This window comes from Xyrauchen texanus, chromosome 23 (assembly GCF_025860055.1).
Source record: "Xyrauchen texanus isolate HMW12.3.18 chromosome 23, RBS_HiC_50CHRs, whole genome shotgun sequence".
Taxonomy (NCBI): Eukaryota; Metazoa; Chordata; class Actinopteri; order Cypriniformes; family Catostomidae; genus Xyrauchen; species Xyrauchen texanus.
The window spans coordinates 3588330-3603208 of record NC_068298.1 but is presented as its reverse complement, the minus strand read 5'-3'; the positions used below and the strand labels follow the sequence as shown (position 1 = coordinate 3603208).

The 14879-nt window shown below is 39.0% G+C and overlaps 2 protein-coding genes across 3 annotated transcripts in view; one reads left to right on the top strand and one right to left on the bottom strand.

Moving 5' to 3' along the window:
- The window catches only part of LOC127663375 (uncharacterized), a 29635-nt gene extending 17432 nt beyond the window's left edge, over positions 1-12203 (bottom strand). The window contains exon 1 of the mRNA XM_052154933.1: positions 12019-12203. The gene's annotated coding sequence lies outside the window, so the exon portion shown is untranslated. The remainder of the gene's footprint in view (positions 1-12018) is intronic.
- Positions 1-14879, top strand: part of LOC127663370 (dedicator of cytokinesis protein 2-like) — a 165531-nt gene that overhangs the window by 92023 nt on the left and 58629 nt on the right. The window lies entirely within an intron of this gene.

Here is a 14879-nt window from a genome sequence, read left to right as displayed (position 1 = left end):
CAGAATAGAGGTCCTCTGCCGTTCTGTGTTCTGCCTGTTGTTATCATTAAAATGACTGTGTAGCATATTTAAACTTGTTGTATTTGAAGATGCTAGCCTGGAGCTGCTAAGTTCATTACTTGACTGCTGTTTTGCATATCATTAGAGTTTTCTGGAACGTTACATTATTTGGATAATTGGTTAAAAGAAAATCTGTTACATTTATTTTTAAAGAACCGAATATAGAATAATATATTTAATTTTGTTTTTATATATTTTCTGTCAAATTTTGGAGCGTTACTTTCAGTAAAAGTGTGATAATTTGATTGGTTTGTTGTTTTTCAATTCAGATTCATTAAATTCATTAAAAAGTATAATATTAATACAATTATAAAAAACATATATTTTAAAATAGGTCATTTTCCAAGTGCATCCTGAATTTTCGGTTTCGGCCCAGAATTTTCATTTCGGTGCATCACTAATCCACATGGTAACGTTTTTTTTTGGGGGATTTGTACCATGGTAATACCATGCTTTTTTCTAGATGTATTTGATGTATTTAGGTAATACAGGTTTTTTTTTTTTATATGTACTTTGGTAATTCCATGTTTTTTGGGAAATGTACTTTGGTAATAGTCAAGTCATTTTTATTTGTATAGTGCTTTTCACAACACTACAACAAATCATTTCGCTTTACAGAAAATCATGACTGTAATATCTATAAAGTCTTAAGAGTCAGCATTGTGTAGTTTGATTACATATGACTGTAAATTGAGTATAAAAATAAATAAATTAATAATAATTGTATTTAGTACCCCCAGTGAACAAGCCGAAGGCGACTGTGGCAAGGAACACAAAACTCCAGAAGATGTTGGTTAATGGAGAAAAATAACCTTGACTCACTGTGGGGGCCAGTTCCCCTATGACTAAACCGCATTAATATAATGACAATATTAGTTATTTGTGTGCAGTGCAAGTCATGATTTAATTTTTAAGCAAGTTTTAAGGGTCAGTGTTTAAACAAAGGTTTTGTATGAAGTGTTTAATTAATGACTAATGACTTTGATGTCCATCCTGTTTTAACTGCAGAAGTTCACATAGATGCATTTGTCCTTTGTTAGTTGGCTGATGAAGGGTTTTGTTGGCAATTAATTGATAGTCTATGTACAGTATTCAGTTTCAAGAGTGTAGTCCATCAGTAGTCAAAGTTGATGCATGCAGAGATCAATGAGGTGCATCGCAGTTCAACTGGCTGGTCATTTCGGTGAGGTTCGGTGGGGTCCATCCTAAGTCCAATGTTCAGGCAGTGGCATATGAAGTATCCCGTGTCTTATGGTTGGAGCTGGCATCAGTTCATCCTCTAAAGTCCATCATAATAGACTGAAGTGATGTCTGATTAGTACCAGCTGTAGTTTGTCATCACTCAGCGACATGTAGCTGTGGAGTCCAACACCAAACAGGAATGGAGCTGGATCTGGCCGGCTCTGGTAACCTCGAGATATGAATCCTGAGGTTGAGACAGGGAAACAAATAGAATTATATTAGTGTAGATGCCAATCAATTCATTGCAGAGTTGTAGATTATGAGAAATGTCTCTGAGAAATGTTTCTGGTTCTGGAAGACCTAACTAAAGCAGCCTAACTATGAGTTGATGGATAAATTAGGTGTATGCCTGGCTGAATAGATGAGTCTTTAGCCTAGACTCAAACTGAGGGAGTGTGTCTGCATCCCGAACAGTGTTAGGGAGACTATTCCATAGTTTAGGTGGGAAATAAGGATTTACCTCCATTTGTGGATTTTGATATTCTAGGAACTATTAACAGGCCAGAATGTTGCGATTGTTATGAAAATGATGAATATAGCATGTCAGAAGGTCACTTAAGTACTGCTGAGTTAGACCATTCAAAGCTTTGTATGTAGTTAACAGAAAAATTTAAAAAATAATGTGAAATTTAACAGGTAGATTTGCATGATGATTTACATGATAACGATGATTTACATTTGATGGACATCCTCCCAGTAATGCATTACACTAATCTAGTCCTGAGGTCATAAATGCATGAATGAATTTTTCAGCATCAGCAAGAGAGAGAGCATGTGTCGTAACGTAGCTTTATTTCTGAGGTGGAAGAATGCTGTTCTATAAACATTGAAAATTAGATTTTCAAGGACAGATTGGTATCAAATATAGCACCTAAGTTCTTCACTGGAGAAGACAATGAATTTATCGAGAGTCAAATTATATTTAGCGGCTTATTTTTAGAGGTTTTCGTTCCAATAATTAGTACCTCTATTTTGTCAGAATTGTGTAGAAGGAATATTCTGGCCATCCAATATTTGATTTCATTGATACACTCTGCTAATTTGGAGAATTGTGAAATTTTGTCGAGTTTAGAAGAAATATAAAGTTGGGTGTCGTCGGAATATTAGTGGAAACTTATTCCACGATTCCTGATAATATCTCCCTTGGGAAGCATATATAAGGAGAAAAGCAGAGGCCCTAAAACTGATCCCTGTGGCACTCCATATTTTACTTTTGTTTGATTTGGCAATTCCTTGTTTACACATACAAAGTGGTAGCGTTCTGATAAATATGACCTTAACCATGCTAATGCAAGTCCACAAATGCTAACATAATCCTCCAGCCAATTGAAGAGAATGTAGTGATCTATGCTGTCGAAGGCAGCGCTAAGATATAAAAGCACAAGAAGAGAAATGCAGACGTGGTCAGATGATAAGAGCAAGTAATTTGTAACTCTGATAAGTTCAGTCTCTGTACTGTGATGGGGCCTAAATCCTGGCTGAAATTGTTCATATATACCATTTCTCTCTGTCTATAATTAGCTAATTTTCCAGGATCAAGTTGTGGCTTCTTAATAAACAGTTTGATAACTGCCATTTTAAAGTATAATGGAACAGGATAGCGTGGAGTTAATAATATTAAGAAGAGGTTCTGAGATTACAGGGAATACCTCTTTTAAGAGCTTAGTTGGTGTTGGATCTAACATATCTGTTGTGGCTTTTGATTTTTTAATAAGTTTTGTTAGCTCTTCATGACCTATGACAGCGAAGGATTGAAGTTGGAGTGGTGGTGGTGTAGTGGTCTAAACCACATAACTGGTAAACTGGTAATCATAAGGTTGCTGGTTCGATCCCTACAGCCACCACCATTGTGTCCTTGAGCAAGGCACTTAACTCCAGGTTGCTCCGGGGGGATTGTCCCTGTAATAAGGGCTCTGTAAGTCGCTTTGGATAAAAGCGTCTGCCAAATGCATAAATGTAAATGTAAGTTGCTTGTGAGGAAAATTCTTTTTTGAATCCTTTTTATTATTATGCCGCCGATATGTCACTCAAACGCCCTGCTGCGGGGGCTCTACAGCAATAACTAAAGTGTATGTGTTGCTCGCTGTACTACCCGCATCCGAAACAGTATCTACCGGCTTCTCTTTCTCACTGACCTCCACTAGCATTCGGATGCGTGTCTCTAACTCATTAAACTTCTCTGTCAGCCTGACTAGTTCCTTACATTTATCAGATGTAAATGTCCCACTGCTGACGGAAGAAGCTATAGTAAACATGTGGCATGCAATACAGGAAGAAATAACATGAGCGGATGCCATGACTTACCTCCATTTTTTTGTTGTTGCTATGGTTGTTTTTGAGCGGCAAGGGTGTGAGATCGATGTGGTTGGATGTTGTTCCTGATCAGCAGAGATTGAGATTGATGCAGTAATCCATGTAGATTACAGAGGAGAAATCGAATGCATGCAGTCGAGACACGAGATGTAGACAAGTGGGAAAAAAGAAAATAAAAAGAGAGAAAACGGGTGCACGAGGTAAAATACACGCAGTTGAAAGTAGAAAAGTGGAAAAAAACTAAGCACGTGGTAAAATGGTAAAGGATAAATCGATGAACGTATAAGAAGAATAAACAATGCTAAGCAGGCTAGCAAGCTAAAAACACAGACTCAGCAACCGGAACAGTTAGTGTACAGTCTAATACCATTTTTTTGTACTTTACCTTGTACTTTGGTAATACCATGTTTTTTTTTAGATGTGTACTTTGGTAATACCATGTTTTTGGAAATGAACTTTGGTAAAACCATGTTTTTTTTGGGATGTGTACTTTGGTAATACCATGTTATTTTTTGGGATGTGTACTTTGGTAATACCATGTTTTTGGGAATGTACTTTGGTAGAACCATGTTTTTTTTGGGATGTGTACTTTGGTAATACCATGTTTTTGGAAATGAACTTTGGTAAAACCATGTTTTTTTTGGGATGTGTACTTTGGTAATACCATGTTATTTTTTGGGATGTGTACTTTGGTAATACCATGTTTTTGGGAATGTACTTTGGTAAAACCATGTTTTTTTTTGGGATGTGTACTTTGGTAATACCATGTTTCTGGAAATGTACTTTGGTAAAACCATGTTTTTTTTGGGATGTGTACTTTGGTAATACCATGTTATTTTTTGGGATGTGTACTTTGGTAATACCATGTTTTTGGGAATGTACTTTGGTAAAACCATGTTTTTTTTGGGATGTGTACTTTGGTAATACCATGTTATTTTTTGGGATGTGTACTTTGGTAATACCATGTTTTTGGGAATGTACTTTGGTAAAACCATGTTTTTTTTTGGGATGTGTACTTTGGTAATACCATGTTTCTGGAAATGTACTTTGGTAATACCATGTTTCTGGAAATGTACTTTGGTAATACCATGTTTTTTTTGGGATGTGTACTTTGGTAATACCATGTTTTTGGGAATGTACTTTGGTAAAACCATGGTTTTTTTGGGATGTGTACTTTGGTAATACCATGTTATTTTTTTGGGATGTGTACTTTGGTAATACCATGTTTTTGGGAATGTACTTTGGTAAAACCATGTTTTTTTTGGGATGTGTACTTTGGTAATACCATGTTTTTGGGAATGTACTTTGGTAATACCATGTTTTTGGAAATGTACTTTTGGAAATGTTCTTTTGGGATGTGTACTTTGGTAATACCATGTTTTTGGAAATGTACTTTTGGAAATGTACTTTTGGGATGTGTACTTTGGTAAAACCATGTTTTTTTGGGATGTGTACTTTGGTAAAACCATGTTTTTTTGCGATGTACTTTGGTAAAACCATTTTTTTGGATATGTTCTATGGGAAAACCATGCTTTTTTATATGCACAATGGTAATAATAACGAATATATATTTACCATGGTGCATATTCTATGTACTTTAGTAATAGCGGGATTTTTGGAAATGTTCCATGGAAATACTGTGTTGTTTGAATATATACCATGATATAACCATATTTTTGGGCTATGTATCATGGCAATACCTTGTTTTTTGGATAAATGCTGTAATATGGTAATATTGTTTATTTATTTATTTTTATTGTCCATGGTAAAACCATATTTTATGGATATTTAACATGGTAATACCTTTTCTTTTTTCTTGGATCTGCACTTTTGTAATACCAATTTCTGGTCATGGCCAACACCAGTGATGATTATCTGAACTGGTCCCGGGCCTCCTCTAGGTCGACTCAGCCTAAAATGAGTACCTGGTGCGGTGTGTAAAACATCGCCACTGGGGAGACAAAGGCGGTCGGGCGTGGTGCTGGCCACCCACCCCCTTGTGTACCATTCTGGCCTTCATAGGTGCTCGCTAACAGCACTTGCCCCTACAGTCTGTTCAGGCTAAATGGGGGATCTTTGTCTTTGTTTCATGTTATTACCTTGTTTGTTTTTATATATACTAAGGTAATTCTGTGATACCATATATTTTGGAGATTCCCATGATTGTATTCTATGGTATTCATTTCAAGTATCTTGGAGTACCACTGTAAATAATATGGTGTGTGATTATGGTAATCATTAAGTACCATGATATATTACTATACCATAGTATTACCATCTGATAATATCACTTTACCATACTACCACCACAGTACTTTTTTATAAGGTCACATTGTGTTACAAACACACAGAGAGTCTCCGAGTCTCAGTTGATCTCTCCATCAGCTCCGGTCAAGCCCTGTACTCTTGCTCTATCTTCACTTTCACACTCCGTTACTCTTGACTTTGATTTTGTCTTTCTGTGCCATCATTCACACTCACATTCACACACATCTCTTCTAATACATTCTAGCGTCTCTGTGAGAGTGTGTGAGTGGAATCTGAGGGCCACAGGCCAACAATCGATATTCAGGGGGCGCAGATGTAACGTTCTGTCACCACACTGTCCTGAAAACACACACTTGCACACACAAAAACAGGGTCCAAAAATTACAGTTTGGACACACCTGCCAAAGCATTGAATTGAGAAAATGTACCAGCCATAAACATTTCTTCTTAGCAAGTCCACACAGATTCTGTGGCTGCAGCACTCTGTTGAACACCCCTCATTTTCTCATTCTCAGTTCAATTATTACACATTTTGGCTAATTTTATTGTGTTTAAAAATTCCAAAAGTATGTAGCACTCTCGTCCGCATTGAACAAATCTGACCATGTTTAAATGCCTTCCACAGAATGTACCTTATTCACATTTCCAGGTTTGTAACGTAGAAGTAAACCGTAATGGTGTAAACTCCTACAGCAACGAATGAGTGACGAAAAGCAAAGATTATTTTTGCTTTCCCATTTTCTCCATCAGCAAAAGAAAAAAAATCAACTCATGTGTTTTCACGACTTCCCAAAAGAGGAAAAATATAGAGAGAGACCTGAAAAAGATGCAATGAAAGTGAATGGTGACTGAGACTTTCATTTTGAAGTGAACTATCCTTTATAATGTAACTGAACATTTTTTGTTTGTTTGTTTGTTTTTTGTTTACATCACAGATGTTTATGACTTTCTTTCTTCTGCAGAACATAAATTAAGTTTTCTTTAGATGAATATATCAGCTCTGTTGGTTCATACAATGCAAGTGAATGGGTGCCAACATTTTGAAGCTCCAAAAATCATATAATTCAGCATAAATGTAATCAAGTGGTTTAATCCATGTCTCCAGAAGTGATATGATAGGTGTGTGTGAGAAACAGATCAATATTTAAGTCCTTTTTACAATAAATTCTCCTCCCTGCTCAGTCAATCTCCACTTTAACTTTCACTTTCTTCTTCTTGTGTTTTTGGTAATTCACATTCTTCATACATATCGCCCTCTACTGGCCAGGGAGGAGAATTTATTGTAAAAAAGTGTATATTGATCTGTTTCTCACCCAAACCTATCATATCACTTCTGAAGTCATGGATTATAACACTCGAGTCGTATGGATTACTTTTATGCTGCCTTTATCTGCTTTTTGGAGCTTCAAAATTAATTTTGGCACCCATTCGCTTGCATTGTGAGGACCTACAGAGCTGAACTGATTAATGTGTAAATTATGAGAGAATTTTCATTTTTGGGTGAACTGTCCCTTTAAGTAGCAATTGGCACTTGGTAAGTGTTCATTTTAGATCTTGTGAACTCGAAAAAGGAATCAAAAGCAATAAAGAGCCTAGAGATGAATCTATGGTATTGACTCTATAAACCGGGTTTATTCTGTGCCATGAGCTGCTTGTAGACAGTCAGTCTGTTCATTAGCCGCTCTTTATCTGCTTTAGTGAGCTGTAATGGAATTTTTAAGGAATCTGCCTCCTTTTCCAAAACTCCAATAACAGCGATTATGACAAATTCAGTCTTTCTTGTTTTGATTTGAGTGGTTTGGCTAGAGATGCAGACGTGATGCGGCGCTTCAGTTACAACAAGCATAAAATGGAAGAAAGCTTAGACAGGCTTTAGAAGCACTTTTACGCACACACGCAAGCTCAGAGTGTGTTTCACAATGTGATATACAATATTAACCAGCCAATGTTTAAAGCACTGCCGAGACACACCGAGAGTGGAAAACAACCAAAGTTATATTACAGACATAACTCACACACACTAAAACACACACACCACACAGAAACCTAATCAAAGTACCAGCGGACACGCTACTGTATAAAGTGTGTGTGTGTCTTTTGAATAGCTCTCAAGGTGATTCTCTCTCTACCATGTGTTTTGTTTTTGGACATAGCACCATAGTACCAAACAATATCTTTTGAAGTACCTTTGAGTGCAATGTAAATATCATGGTAATATTCAGTTTCACAGCCTTTTATAGCATAATCGTGCACTCTCTTAAGTCACTTGTGTTCCTGGTGATGTATGATGCAATCATGTGCAATATTATTACAGGTACTTTCATACAAAATTGACCTTTAATAATTAAATGCACAGGTAGTTAAGGGTACACAGTCAAAATAGTCATCATAGTTCGAGCCTGATCTCATGAAAATGATGCGACTGGCGACATTTTTGTTAAATGGGATTCGGTGGTTTATTATGAGGTGACGTGTCCACTGAGTGGCCCTGAAAGCGAGTTGAATGTTCTCCCAAACAGATGAGGTTTTAAAGGTTAATGCGTGATCAAGTTTTAACCTTCCTACTCTAAAACTTAAACCTAAACCTACCGATAGTGTCAGAAAAGCAAATGTGAGATGAACAACGCGGTTACGTCATTTTGTGCAGCTTCTACGACACCTTCGGCTCACATTTGGACTCGTGTGCTCTTCGAGACTCGTACCCCGCACCTTTCAGAAGTGCACAAGTGCAATGCTCTATCAGTCGAGCTAACACACAATTTGAGCACACTCAGGGCGGGACTGGGAAGAGAAATCGGCACAGGATTTTACATAGCAACTGGCCCAAAAGTTGTTGAGTGGTGGGGGGTGTTCGCTGTCCTTTCCTGCATATCGCGGCGCTGTTTTGTGGTCCGTTCTCGGCGGCTCATTTTAGCATATCACAGCCCAATCGGCATGTTTCATGGCTGAACCACCGGCCCGCTCGGTTCTCCCAAAGTGCATCGGCCCACCGGGAAAATGCCCGGTATGCCAGATTACCAGCCCAGCCCTGATCACACTTGAACCAGCATGTACATGTAGTTGTTTAAGTGATGCAAATGTTAAAATGCAGTCATGCACTACAGTAAAAGTGTTTACATGTCATTAGATCGTCGACATAGTACAGATATAACATATATCATAATGCCATTAAAAGGCACCAGTGCCGGGCAATGCGTGTGTATTTGGGAACGGTCATGTGACTTTCAGTGAGTGTTTACAAATCAGACGTGAGTGTGTTAGTGCCTGTCAGTGTATCAGGATAGCTTAAATGATTTATCAGCTTAAAAAGAAAACAGCTTTTATAAAAGAGTGTGTGTGTAAATAGACAGAAACATCCCACGAGACACTCTGATGTTTGCGTGCTCACTTCACTTTGAGGATGACGTATGTTTTCTCATGCACACATGCACTCACCCTGTAGCGTTTCTGCCCTCGAGAATACGACTTCAGGTCACACACACACACACATATATATATATAGGATATACTGTATATATTCTGCATAATGTTAAAGGACTGTTCCGGAGTCAGTACAAGTAAAGCTCAAAAGCATTTGTAGCATATTGTATATTATGCTAAAGTATAGCCGGAAGACGTAAACATTTCACATGTTTGCATTATATTAGTGTGATAAAATAGCTTACAGGGTTTAGCGGTATTGCGTCGTCATAGCAACAAAGCTGTAGTATTGGATATAACTTTACACAGATGTGGTTAGTGAGCGATGTAATGACACTAAAATCATGTTAACACACATATTGTTTACGGCTTGTGGACACAGTGAGCATTTAAACATTTACAGATTGGCCCCCATTGACTTCCATTGAGAGAGACACACTGTAACCGAGAAAAAAACGGTCCTAGAAACAGGATTTATTTTCCTAATTTCTATCTTTTGATTTGGGGGTAAAATATGACCTGGATATGTTCTTGTCTTTCTTTAAGAGGGTTCGGTCCATCTCTCTGTCCTCTCATTGTAGTTCTTGACTTTCTATTTATCTGCTTATCCGTCTGTTTTCTGTGTTCATCATTTTCTCTCTTCCGTCACTCTGTTCATTTGCTGTCTTCTCCTTTCTCGTCTCTTCCATCACTCTCGCAAACATTTCAATCTTGCACACTGTCTTCTGTGTAGCCTACCTGTCTCTCTCACTGACTGTCTCTTTGCCTGTCTGTCTGTCTGTCTCGCTGACTGTCTCTTTGTTTGTCTGTCAGTCTGTCTGTCTGTCTCTCTCACTGACTGTCTCTTTGTCTGTCTGTCAGTCTGTCTCACTGACTGTCTCTTTGCCTGTCTGTCTGTCTGTCTGTCTGTCTATCTCGCTAACTGTCTCTTTGTCTGTCTGTCTGTCTGTCTGTCTCGCTGACTGTCCCTTTGTCTGTCTGTCTCTCTCGCTGACTGTCTCTTTGCCTGTCTGTCTTTTTCGCTGACTGCCTCTTTGTCTGTCTGTCTGTCTGTCTCATTGACTGTCTCTTTGCCTGTCTGTCTGTCTCACTGACTGTCTCTTTGTCTGTCTGTCTGTCTGTCTCTCTCACTGACTGTCTCTTTGCCTGTCTGTCTGTCCGTCTCTCTCACTGATTGTCTCTTTGCCTGTCTGTCTGTCTTGCTGACTATCTCTTTGTCTGTCTGTCTGTCTGTCTGTCTGTCACTCTCGCTGACTTTCTCTTTGTCTGTCTGTCTGTTTTGCTGACTGTCTCTTTGCCTGTCTGTCTGTCTGTCTCTCTTGCTGACTGTCTCTTTGCCTGTCTGTCTGTCTGTCTCTCTGTCTCTCTCCTCTTGTATCTATACGCTGTGTTTTAAGCGTGCGTGTCTCCAGCTGTGTCTATAATGTTTTCATTTCGCTTCAGATTAGTCCAGCATGAGATCAATTCGACACACACTTCCTCTGAATTACACACCTCACACACCAGATACTGTGTGTCTTACACAGCAACAGTTAAGAGCACACAACAGTGTGTGTGTGTTTGTGTGTGTGTGTGTGTGTGAGTGTGTTACAGAGATTTTAGAAATACCGCAGAGGGTCAAAGGTCACACACTCATGTTGATAAAGTTGTTTGAACACTGTTAGAGACACATGGAGTGTATGTTAAACAGAAGAATAGTAATGACACACACACTTAGTTTCATCAGAGCTCTAAGTGACAGATGGCTATTATTTACCTGCTGTTACTTAACACACACACACACACACACACACACACACACACACACACACACACACACACACACACACACACACATACATACATATATATTTAGCAGCTGCTAAACAAAGAAACCCACTGATATTAATGATGATTAATTACAAAGTAACTCAGAATCTCAAAACACACTTTTACTCCAGTGAATAATTCTCAGAGTAGTTCATTTCCGAATGCCGAAGTCTCGGCTTCAAAAAAGCTGTTGCACATATTCTCTGTTATCGCCTACAAAGAGACAGCTCACTGAAAACACACTGACCTTCTGTGACAACATGCCCCATTATATGGGGCAAGTTGTCACCGTGAAATCAGCCATCACACATCAATGATCACAACCACGAAATGCAAATCTACACCTGCAGTAAACAGACTAAATCTAAAGTAAAACAACTATAAAGCACAAAACAACAGAAATGAAAAAGCCAACGTGCAAACAGAACTCAACATTGCATTTGCCTTCTAAGAACACATTTAAACCTTTTGGTAAAATCTGCTTTTGTAATATAGTTGAGTCTTGTCTTGCATGCCTGAGTGAACTCAAATAATAACATGATGATGGTGCAAATTAAAGGACGAATTCACAGAAATTGTTTTAGTATACGAGGGTTTTAATCTAGGTTATTCAAACCAACATGCAGCACCTCAGCTGGAGAAAACAAACATTTGCACAATTACACTTTGCAGTCCAAATCGTGTCGTTACTGATATATAGCCCTTGTGACAACTAGCCCCAGTCAAAATCATGAGAATATCGAGGTACTTTTGGGTACTTTTTATTTCATTTTTTGAAAGTAAAATGACCACAAGGGCAAGTGTGTGTGTGTGTGTGTGTGTGTGTGTGTGTGTGTAGATTACTTCTGAATATTTCAGATGTCTGATGGTGTCATATTTCAGTAGATGATTTACAGAAGTACTGACCTTCATCAGAGACTCTGGTGCAGGTGAACAGATCGTTCTTCATGTCTCTCGCTCACTCGTTCTCTCTTGTCTTTTATCATATATTCCTGTGTGTTATCAGACTCTTGTGTGTGTCTTTGGTTCTTCTGTCTTACATCCGTCTGTGTTATGATCTGTCTCTCTCTCCATCCACTGGTGAACTGAGGCTCTCGTTTCTCCTCCCTCCAACTCTCTCTCTCTCTCTCTCTCTCTCTCTCTCTCTCTCTCTCTCTCTCTCTCTGTGTGTGTGTGTATTAATCCCGCTGTGTGTCCTGGTTTTTCTCTCCTGCTCGGTCACATTAGAGTGCTCATGGGAGGTCTAGACACACACACACACACACACACACACACACACACACACAGACACACACACATGTAGTGTTTCCATGTTTTATAGGAACTTTCCATAGACATAATGGTTTTTATACTGTACAAACTTTATATTCTATCCCCTAAACCTAACCCTACCCCTAAACCTAACCCTCACAGAAAACATTCTGCATTTTTACATTTTCAAAAAACATAATTTAGTATGATTTATAAGCTGTTTTCCTCATGGGGACCGACAAAATGTCCCCACAAGGTCAAACATTTCGGGTTTTACTATCCTTATGGGGACATTTGGTCCCCACAAAGTGATAAATACACGCTCACACACACACACACACACACACACACAGGCATACACACACACATATACACACACACACACACACAGACATACACACACACAGACACACACACACACACAGACACACACACAGACACACAGACACACACACACAGACACACACACACGCACACAGACACACACAGACATACACACACACACACACACACAGACACACACACACACACACACAGACACACACACAGACACACAGACATACACACACACACAGACATACACACACACACACACACACACACACACACACACACAGACACACACACACACACACAGACACACATAGACATACACACACACACAGACACACACACACAGACACACATAGACATACACACACACACAGACACGCACACAGACACACACAGACACACACACAGACACACACAGACACACACACAGACACACACACACAGACACACACACACAGAAGGATATAATGTGTAAAAACAGGTTTTGGGTGAAGGGGGTGTTTGAAACATGCAGATGTGTTTATGTTCATGTGTCATGTGTTGTTTTTTGTAACTCATTTAATGCCCTATAAAAGCACATTTTCTTGTTTATTTTTTACCTTATTTCTGTTCCAGTCAAAATATTTTATAGTTAAAAATAAGTCTAAAATATGTAAAATATGAACTATTGTTTTTAGTGAGATCTAGCAAAAAATAATTGCCAATGGGGTAAGAAATATAAAGTAAATTCAAGCAAGTGTATTTGTCCCTCCCTGTTTGCAAATACATCATTTTATTTTATGTTTGGGTCATTTTTGACCCATGAAGGAGATACATTTAGATCAAAATGATGTTGGATTTTTATGATATATTTTTGGGGTTTGTGCAGTGTTGGGGTGATTGCTGGGGCATTAACAAATGGTTGCAAGATTACGGTGATTGCTTACGGGCCATTCTTAAGTCTCTACGGGCCGGTTGCACCAGCTATACCTACTGTAAGTTACAGCGTAGCCTAGTTGTGGCGTAAATAGCCACAAAGTTACAATTACACACTCTTAAATATGTGAGTGTTGCATCTGCTTTGGCAGATGCTTTTATCCAAAGCGACTTACAGTGCACTTATTACAGGAACAATCCCCCCGGAGCAACCTGGAGTTAAGTGCCTTGCTCAAGGACACAATGGTGGTGACTGTGGGGCTCGAACCAGCAACCTTCTGATTACCAGTTTACCAGTTAGACCACTACACCACCACTCCTATTTCCATGGAACATTTCCAAAAAACAATTTTGTAATTGTGCCGTAATGTTCAGTGTGTGGACCTGCAACAGGTCAGACTATTGCTGAAGAATATTGCTTCAAGTGTGTGGTGTTATAGTGAACCTAGTCCTGGTGTTGTCCTTGGTTCAGGACAAGGACGGCCTGGGGAAAGAAGCTCCTCGTCATTCTCTCCGTTCTGGCCATCAGGGAGCGGAAGCGTTTCCCTGACCGCAACAAAGAGAAGAGTCCATTATTAGGATGGCTGAGGTCTTACATGATTTTCCCGGCTCTGGTCCAGCATCGTTTGCTGTAGATGGACTGCAGGTCAGGGAGTTTGATGTGGCCGATCGCACCTCTCTTTGACTCTTTCGTCTATCCTGTTTTGTGCAGTTTCTAAACCAGGCTGGGATGTTTCCTGTCAGGATGCTCTCAATGGTGTTTTTTTTAGCAGTTTAAAGTCCTTTAAGCATCTGAGGTGGTAAAGATGCTGATCCTCGCCTGCTTTGTGTGTGTGGAGACCTTTTCAATGGAAGTCAATGTGAATTTCGGCCACTTTCGTTCATGGTTACTTTAGATCTACTGTGAAAGAATAATACCCCCTGTGACATATAGGTGGTGCTCTTTTCATTTAACATGCTACTGTACCGGCAAAGCGTGCCGTTGTCCATAATGAAAAGGGAGGTGTGCTGTGAGCAGTATGTAGTGTACTCTACCGGATCTTTTTTGACCCGAACGGAACTGTTCATTCTTCAAAAGCAAAGGGTTAAGCCGAAACCTGTCTCTGAAAACAAGACTTGAGTCATTGCACTTCTCAAGTCCTTTTGTCTTGTTTTAAGTATGTTTAGATATTTTTACTGGAGACCGGACAAAAATACAATATATATATATATATATATATATACAAATGTGTGTGTCGTGGCTGGACTGGTTATCTGGCATACCGGGC